The sequence below is a fragment of the Pistacia vera genome, unplaced genomic scaffold (assembly GCF_008641045.1).
Source record: "Pistacia vera cultivar Batoury unplaced genomic scaffold, PisVer_v2 Contig173, whole genome shotgun sequence".
Taxonomy (NCBI): Eukaryota; Viridiplantae; Streptophyta; class Magnoliopsida; order Sapindales; family Anacardiaceae; genus Pistacia; species Pistacia vera.
In genome coordinates, this window is record NW_022195823.1 from 904,688 (window position 1) to 918,291 (window position 13,604).

The 13,604-nt window shown below is 32.9% G+C and overlaps 2 pseudogenes; both read left to right on the top strand.

The window, feature by feature from the left end:
• Positions 1-3,979: 3,979 nt before the first annotated feature.
• Positions 3,980-8,927, top strand: LOC116125886 (annotated as a pseudogene).
• Positions 8,928-10,733: 1,806 nt separating this feature from the next.
• Positions 10,734-12,210, top strand: LOC116125887 (annotated as a pseudogene).
• The last annotated feature ends 1,394 nt before the right edge of the window (positions 12,211-13,604 follow it).

Sequence of the window (13,604 nt, forward strand, 5' to 3'; positions counted from 1 at the left end):
GTTTACACTCTCGTTTCAGATTTTTTGAAACTCAACATAAGTTACATGTCTGATAAAATTGGAAAGATATTTTTATCTTTGTCTCTTACTTTTAGAACCTCTTTACATATTTCACAAATGCTTGGTGGTCCTAGGGGCAGATCCAGCCACTTTTTGGGTGCACTTATTTTTATTTTTAATATTAATATGTATAATTTATATATTTTGCCCACCCTAACAAAAATATTAATGGACGAAAGTATTATGTATAATTACTTTTCTTGGCCACCCTAGCATAAATTCTGGATCCGCTATTGGGTGGTCCTAAGAATGAATAACTTTCTGATTTGCTTTGTGGTCCAAACCAAAAAAATGAATATTTTCTTATTTGGACAAACATGGGTCAACTCCTTGTTGGCTGCTGTGACACTTCATTGCTGAGCAAGAAACTCTTCATTATATATATCTTCTTCTTGCCTAATGAACCTAACCTTTTTGAACATTGGTTTTTTTTTCATTCCGACTCTAAATTTCTTGGGTATTATTTCTCTTAAAGTTTCAAGGTTCTTTCTCCATTAGTGCCAAAACCTCACCATTCAACATTGACTTGATGGCTCTTGAACGTGGTTCCTTACTGATGTTGGTGCGTTGTTTCAGCAATTAACTTGTGGTGTTACAAGCTGTTCACAGGTGGGTTCCTAGCTTGAAGTAGATCCGAAGAGTTGCTACATGTTAACTTCAGAATGTGGTGTTAAGTGTAAAGTTGAACAGAAGAGTTCTTTTTACTGTAACTTAGATCAGCTTTGAACTATATCTTGTAATGTGTTTTTACTTAGTAGATTGCTTCGATCTAGACAAGTCCCATGGATGTAGGCTAAAAGTAGATTTAGTCCGAACCATATATATGGCTTGTCTTTATTTTCCGCACTATGTTTGATGTGTTCAAATTAGAATGTTTAATCAACTTAGTAATATTCCCTACACATAAATAGGTACTTAAAACATCAGTGGTTTAACCGAATACCCACATCTTTGATAGGGTACTAGTTTAAGTTGTTTTATTATATTTTTCTTCCTAGATAAAGGTATAAACGATCATGAAGTCTCCACGAAATATAAATTACGTTTTTTAAATTCATAGATTTAATTCATGAGCAAAATTGGATTCCAAAACTTCTTGTATAACCTCTACAAACTTAATCAACTTTACATATTAATAATCCTTAAAAGCAGACTTGCACATGAAAGTATAGAAAACAAAGCAAGAATTGGCTTTGGATCAGATATATATTAATAATACTAAATATACTGAATCTTATGTAAACTCTCATGTATTCAAATAGAATAAATGAGTGTATATTGAATGATAAGAAGGCACTAACAAACCTTTCTACTTGAATGAATATGTGAGAAGCAACCTTGACAAATATGTTGAAAACAATAATCAAAATTCACAAGGAGCACAAGCATTTGCGTCAAAAAACCTCTTCAATGTGAAGAGATTAAAAACCACGGGATATATGATCCATTTAATTCACTATAATAATAAGTAATCACAATACCACAATCCCCAAAATTTTCAACAAATTGAGAGATTTATTGCAACTCTAACAAAGTGAAATACCAAAAGGTTATAAGAGATGAGTAAAATCACCAGCAAAGCATTCGAACTACAACGTATAACTCCCAAATGTCCTCAACGTCCACCAATTCAGGTTGATTATACTAGAGATGACCTTTTGATCGTCAACCAAGGATAGATGGATTGAAATTCTGTAACTCAAACTCTTGATTTACTGTCTTTCTTGAGAAAAACTCCACAATAAAATGGTTATCAGAAAATGGTCATTGGATGTGAAGTCTTTCGTCAACAACAATTCTGAAATTTGAGCAAAACCGAAGCAAAATAATCCCCGTTAGTCATCGATAGAATAACCTGGTGCACCCCACTAATGGATTCAAGAAACCCCACTTTTTATTGAATTTTATAAGCAATTTATCATATATTAAATTATTAAAATAACTTTAATTATTTCATTCCTTTACCATTCTTTTACACACTACTATTTCTTTAAACCCTATTTTTATTTTTATTTTTTGGTATGAGAATTAATATAAAAAAGGATTTGGAATATGAGATTGTTTGTATTTACATATAAATTTATTGTTTTTTTTTTTTTCAAAGTATTGGTAGCTATTTAAACTTTATATTTTTTGTTGTTTTCTCTATTATGTTCTTGGGAATATTTGAAAAAAAAAAATCAGCTTTTTATGAACCTTCAATTTATAATCTAAATTTTGGTTAGGAATAATGATAGTGGGGGGATATAAAATATGTGAAAAGAATGAAAATTTTAACTCTTTAAAATTTAAAAAAAAAATGGAAAGGCCATTTATAGAATTTATGAAGGGTAATAAGAAACATATTTAATTTACTTTGAAGTTTGAAATGGTGTATTAAGAAATTAGAATGATTTTTTTAATTCATTAGTGGGGTGCCAATAACTCTACTCTAAAATTTCACATCGGGCTTTAACTCGGTTCGGTCAGGCCCAACACAAACTTTATCCAAACCTAAGTTGGGCAAACTATTCAAAACGAGTAATTTTTAATCCCTTTATGTAAATTTGGTTTGTTTCATGTAATAAATGTATAAAAATTATTATATAATCCAAATATTTTGTAATTTAGTCTATGTGATAAGAGGAATGCATGTGTATATGTATATATTTTGTATTCCAATTGATTTTACATTGTTTCATATGTCCATATATCACTGATTACTTGATATCATAATTCAGATGTTCCATTAAATATTAGTTATAAGGTATATTTTTCTAATTTTTTTTGGACTATTCGGTAAGTTATGATAATCTCATCCTTGCAACGAGGATGTGATTTTCCTAGCAGTACCCATTGTGGGGATGTGAAGCAAGCTTAGGAGAAAAAATATTGAGTCACTAGTACCTCATAGTCATAATATTATATAAATCAATATTAGAAATACAGTCATTTGAAGGTTATAAAGTTAAAGCTTTAAATACTATCCTTTCAACCCCCACTTCTAACAATTTGCAGAACTAGGAATGTTCTTCTTTTTTCATTTGATGCACGATCCAACCAAAAAAAAAAAAAAAAAAAAAAAAAAAGTCCAAAAACGCTACACCCTAATCATTAATTGAATCTTATGATACGTTTGGCCTTATATATATATTTGGTTATGATAATATCCATAAAATTTAATGTAAACTAAATAAAACAATAATGTGCACCTTAAGATTATTCGTCCCTCTCGGGTAATATTGTTAATTTTACACTATTTCCACGAAAAGTATACATTTTCAAAATATACTAGTTTAACTTTAATTTCAGAAAACTAAAATAATTAAAATAATGCCAAAAATGAAAATAATTTCAAAATATTTATTTATCAATTAAAAAAAAAGAAAATAAACTCTATATATTTTGAATAATTCAAATATTTTTATTTCATAAAATAATATACTCAAAATATAAAAAATTAAAAACTATTAAAAAATAAAGATTACAACTGCGAAATTGGATCGTTGACCAACAATCTTAGACAAGATCAACCAGGCGATCTTCGACTACATTGCATTTTTATATTTTTTAATTTGTATTATTTATATTAACTTACTATTCATAAATCTTAACAAATAATCTTAACAAATCACTACCAAACTTTAGCCAACATTTAAACTTGATATGGTAAGAGGGGTATAAAAACAGAGTATGAGTTAAAAGTATCGTTGACCCAATTCAAGAAATTGAGAGGAAGAATATATTAAGGCATTATGGTCATTACACACTGATATAGAATATGAAAATAGTATGCAATTTAGCGAACCCCAAAATTATACTAATAACTTATTAATACCACGTTCCCGTTATAGTAACTAACGGAGAGACGGCCAACATCAAAACGAAGAAGAAAATGGAGGAAAAGAAGACTTGAAGTCAGTTTTACCCACTTGCCTTGATGGTTCGATCATCAACTCTGTTTTGGCCATCGAAGGTAGTCGAAGCTCTTAAATCAATGGCGAAAGGACCCGAACACAGCCGGGTCAACTCAGGAGAAGTGCTTTCTGTGGCCATTGTGACATCAGAAGCTCGCTCTCTCTCTTTGAACCTCTTGCGCCTTTTGCCCTCGATGGTACGCGCTTTTCTTTGATGATGTAATTCTTCTCTCCTGAAAAAGATCAGTGTTTTTCATTTGGGTTTGTAGTTTAAATTTGAAGTGGGTTTTATGAATTTTGTGTTAATGGGTATGTTTTTACTTGTATATTTGGGGTTATAATTTGAATTTGAGTTGATTTTTATGAACTCTTGTTGATGGGTTATTTATTTATTTTGTTGGCTGGGATATAAGTTTTGTTTGACGTTTCAATGTGAAGTGAATTTTGTGTTAATGGTATGTTTTCACTTGAGTTTTGTTGGTTATTGTGGTAATATGCGTGTGAAATTTATGAATTCTGTGTTGATGGGTATGTTTATAGTTTGAATGTGAAGTGAAATTTGTGAGTTTGGGTTTGATGGGTTTGGTTATGCCTATAATCATGAAGAAATTGTTGGCTTGGAATCATAATGTATGTCAAAAGCTCTCTTTTGAAGATAATTTGGAAGCATAAGATATTAGTGAATTGATTAACTGATCGCTAATTACTAAAGACATTATTAATCTGAAGCTAATAAGGGGGATTTGTGCAGCTTATATCTCGGGAGGAACACAAAGTGGTTTGGAGAGGTTGTCCAGCACTGGCAAATTTTCTCTTGAAGTTGCCCTCTCTATTAGAAAGTCACTATCAAAATGCAGAGATTTCTTGGAAAATATGGCATCAAAACGGTCTCCGGATATTGGGTCCACAAGAAGCAGGCATAGTGTTCCTCAGCCAGGTATCTTTATATTAGAGCTATCAATTGTTAGGGACATGATTCAGTGCTCTGCCAAAGCTTAATATATGGTTTTTTTAGGTCTACTAAAGATGTGTATATAAAGTTGCATAAGTGCTGCAAAAGTTGATATTTCTCGTGTCATATAATCTATTAGATAAGACACCACCTTATCATCTTAAAAATTGTTTCTTGGCCTTTGCCAGTGGTTTCATTGTTTATTCTTCTTCCTTTTGGTTGTTTTTCTAATGTGGCGTAATCATGATAGTGTAAATGTTGCTTTCAGGAATTGATTGGTGCTTTTCTTCATGCTCTTCTTTTGTTTGTTCCCAGTCACTAATAGAGTGCAAACCATCTTCCGACCATCAACTTTGATGAATTGTTTGCGTATGTAACCTTAATCTTTTTTTTTTTTTATTCTTTTTTTTATGGCGGACCATTTACTATACCATGCATCTGTATTAGAAATATCATAGTGACATATGGATATTCCAGTATGTGTGATATTTAGGTTGTGGATATGTGCATATTGTGATGGATACAGTGTCTTGCACCAATGGCTAAGATTTGAAAGTAATTACAATTGGTAAAGATTATTATCATTTTTGTAGAAAACAAACATTTGGAATTTCCTTGTTCACCTGATGTTTTAATGTCTTACTACGAGCAGGTGTTATTTTTTTTAACAGATAGTTTTACTTAATGAGTCTATTTCGCTTTATGGTTGATTTGATTTTCATGGTTTCGGGTGTATCCCATGAAATCAATTGTTTTCTTCTTCACCTGAAATCAATTGATTCTCTTCAGTTTGGTTATTTTGTTCGAACTCTTACAAAAGTCTACTTTTGAAACTTTATTTTTTAATTCTTGAAGCTAGTAAATGAATAGTAAAAAACTTTCATCTTTTTCAGGAGTCTATTGAAATTTATAGTGAAAATCAGGAAAATAAAATAAGGTGCATTGTACATTTTTTGAAAGGATATCTTCATGTATGCCTGTTGGCTCGTCTCATTTGAGCGAAGTTTCTTCCTTTAGACTATCATCCTCTATTCATCTCGTATCCCGATGCTGACGCTTGGAGCAAATCTGCCGTGCCCTCTGCCCTTTTGAGTAATTCAAGATACTCTATAATCTACAGTGTTGAATTTTTTTCTTTAGTTTCAACTTTTTAGCTGTGATAAGGCAATTTTATACTTGGTAGGCTTACAATTTAGGCTCAATAGAAGATCACCCACCGAGCTCTTCAAGTGGATTTTGCAAACAAGTAATTGGAGGTGTGCACTTCATAGGGCTGTGTGCAGGTAAAATTTTCTTTTCAATATTAAATTGTAGAGTCCTTCATGGTTCGTGCCTAATTAGGTTTTTTTTCATCACCTAAATTTAAAATTATTTTCCAAGAATTTGTTCCTTTGGCATGCATGCCTTTCTCTTTTAAGTTGCTTTCCTGCAATATTTACCTTCTCATGTGTCACATGAGCCATTATCTTCCTGCATCTGACTCAATGTAGAATCTATGATTTCTTATTATTTATTATCTTTACAATCTATGTAGGAAGAGATCCGTTTCATGATCAATCCAGAACTAATTGCTGGGATGCTTTTCTTGCCTTCCATGGCTGACAACGAGGCTATAAAATTGTTGGTGCAGAAAGATTCTCAGATTATAATGGGAAGTCTACACATTGAACTGGTAAATCCAAGATTTGTCAATGGAGATACAGACACCTAATAGGATGGCTTATTGACTTCATATTTTGTTATTTATACGTAGATAAATATAAGAGATGTCGAAATGAAGTTTTTTGGTATTTGCTGAAGGACACGGTTTGCTAGTGAGGTTTTAGGACTCTAAACTGTATTATCATAGTTCCAACTGTGTGTAAGTTAAATAATTTTTTTTTCTAAAATTAATGCTTTTTTGGATACTAAAATGGCGCTTTGCCAAAAAAGTACAATTTTTTTAATTCTTCTCGTACATTTATGACTATTCTAAATAAATGTAAAACCAATAATTTAGAAATCCTTATATTGCCAAAATTCTTAGTTGGAAATTCTCCATAAAGTAATATTACAAGACCTGAATATCAAGATATTATCTTGACATGTTATGTCTTCATGTTATCAGGTTGGGCTTTTATTGATTCTCACCCTTTCATTATTACATAAATGATTTAAATCTTTTATATTGCTAACAGTTGGCTATATCAAGCATATACAAGAATTATTTTTAATCACTTGTGTTGTAGTTATTATCTGATCATTGTATCATCTTTACATGGGTGTAGGTATGCCTCTCATTTTCATTTTCTGGTGATCATGTGATAAAAGAATGTTGATGTTTTTCGGAGACTAAGACAGGATATTGCTATAGATGCATTATGCTGGCCTGGAATGAAACAATATGCACTAAAATACCTCCTTCGGTAACACCTCGAATACACATGACAATTATTTGGAGAATACATGTCAGTTTCATTGGAAACCTCAAATTGGTCAGAATATTCATCCAAGTCTGATTTGTTCAGTGATGTTGCTCTCAGATTACATCTTGCATACTTCATCTAGTTCAAAGGACTTTTCTTTTTTTCTTATGGTTTTATGCAGTTTGTTCCTATACCTAGAAGCATTAGACACGAGACAAAAGTAAAAGTTTATGCCATTTCATTCTTTAGAATCTGCAGATTTCTTCTTTCTTTTTCTTCCTTTATTAGTCAAATATATTTATTTACTTCAACTTGTTTCTTTTGATAGGGAGACAAATAAGGCACTTTGTGGGTTTATTGATCAATCTAAATTTGGGCAATATAGAGACTTTTTCCAGACATGGGACCTCATGAAGCCAAAGATAACGACAACATATCAAGGAATAATTTTTCGGTGCGAGTTCTTAGTTACTTGTTCTACGATTTGCTTTCTTTTATTAAAATCTTCTCAGCATGTCAATTGGATGTTCCAGACATGTTGGACTAGCTTTTCTAATTTGATGCACTGTTATTTGTGAGTTCTGTAATGTAGAATAAATTGATCTTGCTTCTGTACGTAAATCGAAGATTAAATTTTAATTGTTTCTTAATTTAAATTTTGTAGTTACATGAAGCTTCCTCACTGGTGTTGAAACAAATGAAGGAATATCTGTAAATTGATGCGGGAATTCTGACCAGAAGAGTTGTCAGTTTCTGAGACATAAGGATTCTCCAGGGATGGTGACTGGGAATTGGGGATGTGGCGCTTTTGGGGGAGATCCTGACTGAAGGCCATAATTCAATGGCTTGCTGCTCACAGGTAATAATTCTTTATAAGACACTGTAAAGGCACGTTATATATAATAGTTCGTCTCTCCTACAGACTTCTTGAATTTTTTTAGTTGCGGATTTGAATTCTCGTTAGCAAGAGTTAATTCTTGTACGTAGGAGTGATAGGAGTTCATGAAATTTTCTTATATATTCATACATATATATTGTGTGTTGGATGGAAGGGGTAGTAGACCAAACCTTAATTTTTGTTGGAAGTTTTCTACTTTTTTGGTGTGTTCTCCTAGCTCGTTTCTTGTTTTCTTTGGCATTAATATTAGAAAAAATTAATATTTTCTTTCAGGCATTAAGACCTTTTATGTCTACATAACATTTGGCATGGAGGCATTACAGAACCTGGGTCAGGTATTATCTTGTTCTTGTTATTGCAATTTCTTCATCATCTCTCTTTTACACCATCATCTGGCCAATGTTTCTAAAATTTTTGCTGCAAGGTAAATTCAAGTGCTTATATGTTATACCATCATGTCATGAGGCCTATTACATTCTTTCTCTCAGTGCATGATCTTAAGTTGCTGAATATATATTGTCAGTGTACGATAAGAATCCGTTTGACATTGGAATATAGGTGACACAGTGGATTCTTTCACATGAATGGACAGTGGGGACCTCGGAATATATGGTAGAATACTCATTGCAAAGATTGAAGGGACAAACAAATCTTGGATTCTTTACTTGGCTTCTTCCGTCATTAACTTCCCATTAATCCAAGATATTTGACTTGCCATATACCGCGTTAACTTCATTTTTTAGGATCATTGGTGAATTACATTTACTCCATTTGCTTTTCTGTATATCATGTTCTTGTGGATAGGTCTACTGGGTTTTTTGTAAAATTAATGCTCTGCTCTCCTGTTTCCTTTCTTATTCTTGTTTTAAAGGGAGGGTTCTGAGTAGCTGAAGAGTATGATGCAGGACATAATTTTCCATATTGAAGTTCTGTCATACTTAGCAAGTTAACTTGGACAATGTAAATGCTCGTCTCCTGACTCCTTATCTGATGAATGGATTGTCTGTGAATCTGACTGACCTCTGAAGAGTTCTGAAGGATCTTATTACAAGTTACACATGTATTTTATTGATTATATGTGATTGAGAATTTTTTATCTTCTCTCTAATAATTTTAACTTTTAATACAAATTCTTCTATATAATAGTTATGGTATGTACAAGAACTGTATCACTTTGTTGATATATTTAACACTTTTTTTTTTAATTATCGGGGTTGAATCCGGATTGATTAACACTGTAGTTCAATGGATTACTACGGGGATTTGAATACAGACCTCTCGGTACATTCTTATGATTAAAGTCTTATCATTCGTCCACAAGTTTGATGTTTATGTAACACTATTACATGTACATGTGACACTATAAGAATAAAATGAAGGAATCCAAAAATAAATAATAAATATTAAATCTAAAATATTCTGTAAATTGATTTTTAAGAATCGCATAATCTTTTATAAAATCTCTAAGATAAGTTCGGAATTCAGTTATTTGGCGGGTCGGGTTGGGTTCAAATACTTATTAGGTACTAAATACTTGAATGGACACACACTCACTAACCCTATCCAAAAACGGAGCGGCTTAGCCTTGTTTTAGTGAATGGGTTTAGGGAGAGTTTTCAGCAGCTAAAGAAGAAGAAGAAGAAGAGGTGGTGAGTCATTTCTCTCTTTCTCTTATCAGCTCATTTTCGTTGTTTTCTTTAGTTTTCTCAGTTGCTTGTTTCTTGTAATTCTTTGAAACCGCTCAACAGGCATAAGAGTTTCTACTGGTGAGTGTCAAAACAGAGTTGGTTTTCTTGATTATTCATACTACCCTTTTGGGGAAATCAATCTTTATGCAATTATGTTGATGTTAACTTGCTCAAAATGTTTCTTGAGGTAAATTAGTTGGAAAGTTGAACTATTTTCAGCTTAAAAGTTAAACTTGTTATTGAATTTACTTGCTAATAAACATGGGTTCAACAACTTTTTTCTGATGGGTTTCTTGTTTTCTCTTCAGGGAAGCCATAGTTTAAGCTTGAAATAATCCCCATTTCTCAGATGATTTAGATTTCCACTATTCTTATATGAAAATGTTTACGATTCTTGACTCATTATTGAGTTTTAGATATGGAATAATGGCTATTGGGTTCTATTTTCTGGTTGAATGTGGTTTTATTAAATTTACTATATTGATAGGTTGCTTTTTTTCACTTTAGTGGCAACCATAATTGAACGTTGAATCAGCCCCCTTTCTCGGATGATAGGTTTCTTTTTAAGAATAATGATATATTTTGATTGTTCTTCGTCTTATTTTCTTTTGAAAATATTTTGTTCCTTGCTTATATATTGCTGTTTGATGTTTTATGTTTATTTTGTAATCAAGGACTGTAGTGAAATGGCGCTACAGTATAAAACGAGTTTCCGTTGTTTTATCCACCTTTAATGGAGAATAGATCAAAAATTCTCCTTCATTTGCTGGAAAATTCAATGCCAAAGTGACACGTCGGGATTCTTCCCAAGATGGTGTACTGGTCTCATATCAAACTCTCTTAAATTGTCTCCAAGGGTGTGTTGTTTTTCACCAATTCATGGTGAGCATCCCTAATATTTTAAAATTTTCATATATTTTGTCTTTATATAAGTGTGAATATATGTTTATATTTATGTACATTGTGTGGAATTTAATTATCTGAAAAGGGCAGACAGTAGTTTCAGAAGAAGTACAGCAGTAAGATCTTTGGTAGAAAAACTTGGAAGGAAAGGAGGAGGAGAATCAGTGATGCAGACGATGATGATGATTCCTCGATGACAAATAATGTGGATGACGGCCCATTTATGGATCCTGAAGAGAGACTTGAATGGAGGAGAAAGATCAGAGAAGTGATTGATCGGTGTCCTGTGTTAAGGAGGAGATAGACCCTATTGAAAGAAGAAGAAGTTAAGAAGCTGCTAGCTGATACCCTACCCCTTGTGGTGGAAGAGATGATCCTGATTGGCCTGAAGATGCTGATGGCTGGGGTTTCAGTCTCGTCAATTTTTTGACAGATTACCATCAAGAATGTGAAGAAGGATGATGATGATGAGAATTATGATAGTGAGAACGAAATAGTATGGCAAGATGACAATTATATCCGCCCAATCAAAGATATCAAGACTGTAGAATGAAAGATGGTGTTCAAAGACATTAGTCCTTTAATTGTTCTTGTACATAATCGGTATAAAAGGTTAGTTCTTGTTTTTTATATGTTTTATTTTTGTTTTAACTAAATTTATTATTAACACTAGACCGTGAGGTAATTGCCCCTAGGCTCAGCCTGGTGGTTTACCAGCCCCTTTTTTGTTGGCACCCAAGTTTGTATGGGGTTAGGGTAGGAGATCAAAAATTGATTTGGGCTATGACCCATCTCCATTCTTTAAAAAAATATATATATAGACCTGAGGTAATTTGATCCCCATAGTTGTACAATTGTTTAATTCTTGCATCTCTACTGTGCTCGTTTCTGTTATGTTCTCATTCGGAATTGATTTGATTCTCTTCAGACCAAAGGAACAAAAAAATTCGGGACGAAATAGAGAAAGCTGTGCACATCATCTGGAATTGTCGGCTACCTTCACCAAGAGTTAGTAATAGCAAAACTACTCTAATTCTTATTTTTCTTCATTTGTTTGCATTCTTATGTAACATATTATTCAACAGTGTGTTGCAGTTGATTCAATGTCGAGCACAATTGGTTTCTGCTCACAGTGTCCATCTTCCCAGAGGTTATATTCACTAAAGCTGGAAAGATCTTATACAGAGAAGAAAGGTTATCCTTATTAAAAAGTCTCTAGTCTTTTCTAGGTCTTATAATACTAATTGTGATCTAAACTTATGTTTTATTGGTTGTTAGCAATTCGACTGCAGATGAGTTATCTAAATGATGGCTTTCTTTTACTATGGCTGCAAAGCCAGCCTGTTTGAATGGTGTTGAAAGTAGCCAAGAAATGATCCCATCTGTTATCATCAACAATCCAACATAACTAAACTAGAGGAACTGTTTGCGACGAGGTTCATATGAAAATAACTTTGTATGAACCATACGTACTAATATTGTGATGTAGTGTATGCCTACTTTATTGTATGTCAATTGGAAGTTGATATTACTATGCATTTAGTACTATCATTACTGGTTAGGGGAAAATTACAGCTCAAAGTAAACATTAAGCATCATATTCTCTGTTTTTCTAACTCTATTATGATGATCACAACATTTCCAGCTTCAAACTTGTGAAATCAGCTTGAGTGTATCAATGCCTTACCATTTCTAGGTGAGTAAGCCATACCAACTTTGGCGCCAAAATCTTTATTGTTCAACACATGTTGCTTATATAAACTCAATGACTTTAGCATAGCTCAAATGACTGCATACTTTGTTTAGAAAATAAGACTTGCATAGGATATATGAGTATGAAAATCAAGGAGGCACAAGACAATCACACCTCACATGAAAGAACACCAAATTTATGTGGTTTTGGCTACATCCACGGGATATGAGTCAAATGACTGAATTGAGAATAATAGTATAGGTCAGCACGGGATATGAGTCAATGACTGAAGAATAATAGTATAGGTCAGTACACTCATGGAAAACCGAACCCTAACTGAAACCCTATACACCTTCTTCATCTCTTCAACACTTCCACTTTTGCACCTAAACACCAAACAGTGAAGTTCTCAATTGTAGCCTTGACTCTTGTTATTTAAGAAGACCTAACAACTGCATACTTCTCTTTAATTAGACAATTTTGTAGCAACACACTTCACCAGCCTATCATAAACGAAGAACGATGGTGAAAATTATTCGCTTTGGATAAAGAAACTATCCCAATTCTTGTCCTACCTTGTTGCCTTGCCATTGCAATTTCCAGGCTTCACATTCCTCTTATCATCACGACAAATTCATGGAGTTTTTTTGAAACAATGATCTAGCGGTTTCTGGCCTAAATCTCTTCAGAATTTGCCCAAATCTCTAGCCATGTTGGTGTTTTTGATGCTAGATTTTAACACCAATATTTCGCACGTGAAAGTGCTAAGCGGACTTAAATACCGTAAACTAGGAATGGAAATAAATAAATAACTAAGGAAAAGATTTTAAAGTGGTTTGATGTTCAAAGCGAATCCCACTCCACTGTCTTTTATAGAGAAAGGTTACAATAGTCGCAGTAGCGATCAGAAAAGAAATACAGAGAGGGAGAGAGAGTGTTTATTATCAGAAGCCAAATCCGAATGAGGAGGGGAGCTCTCTATTTATAGTAAAAGGTTCCTAGGCAATGATTACAGGTCTGTCAATGAGCAGGTACCGTATAGTTCCTACCTTGCTTCCTATTGGCTAGATGTGGGTAGGTATCCTTAAATTGCGTAGGGATCGGACAAG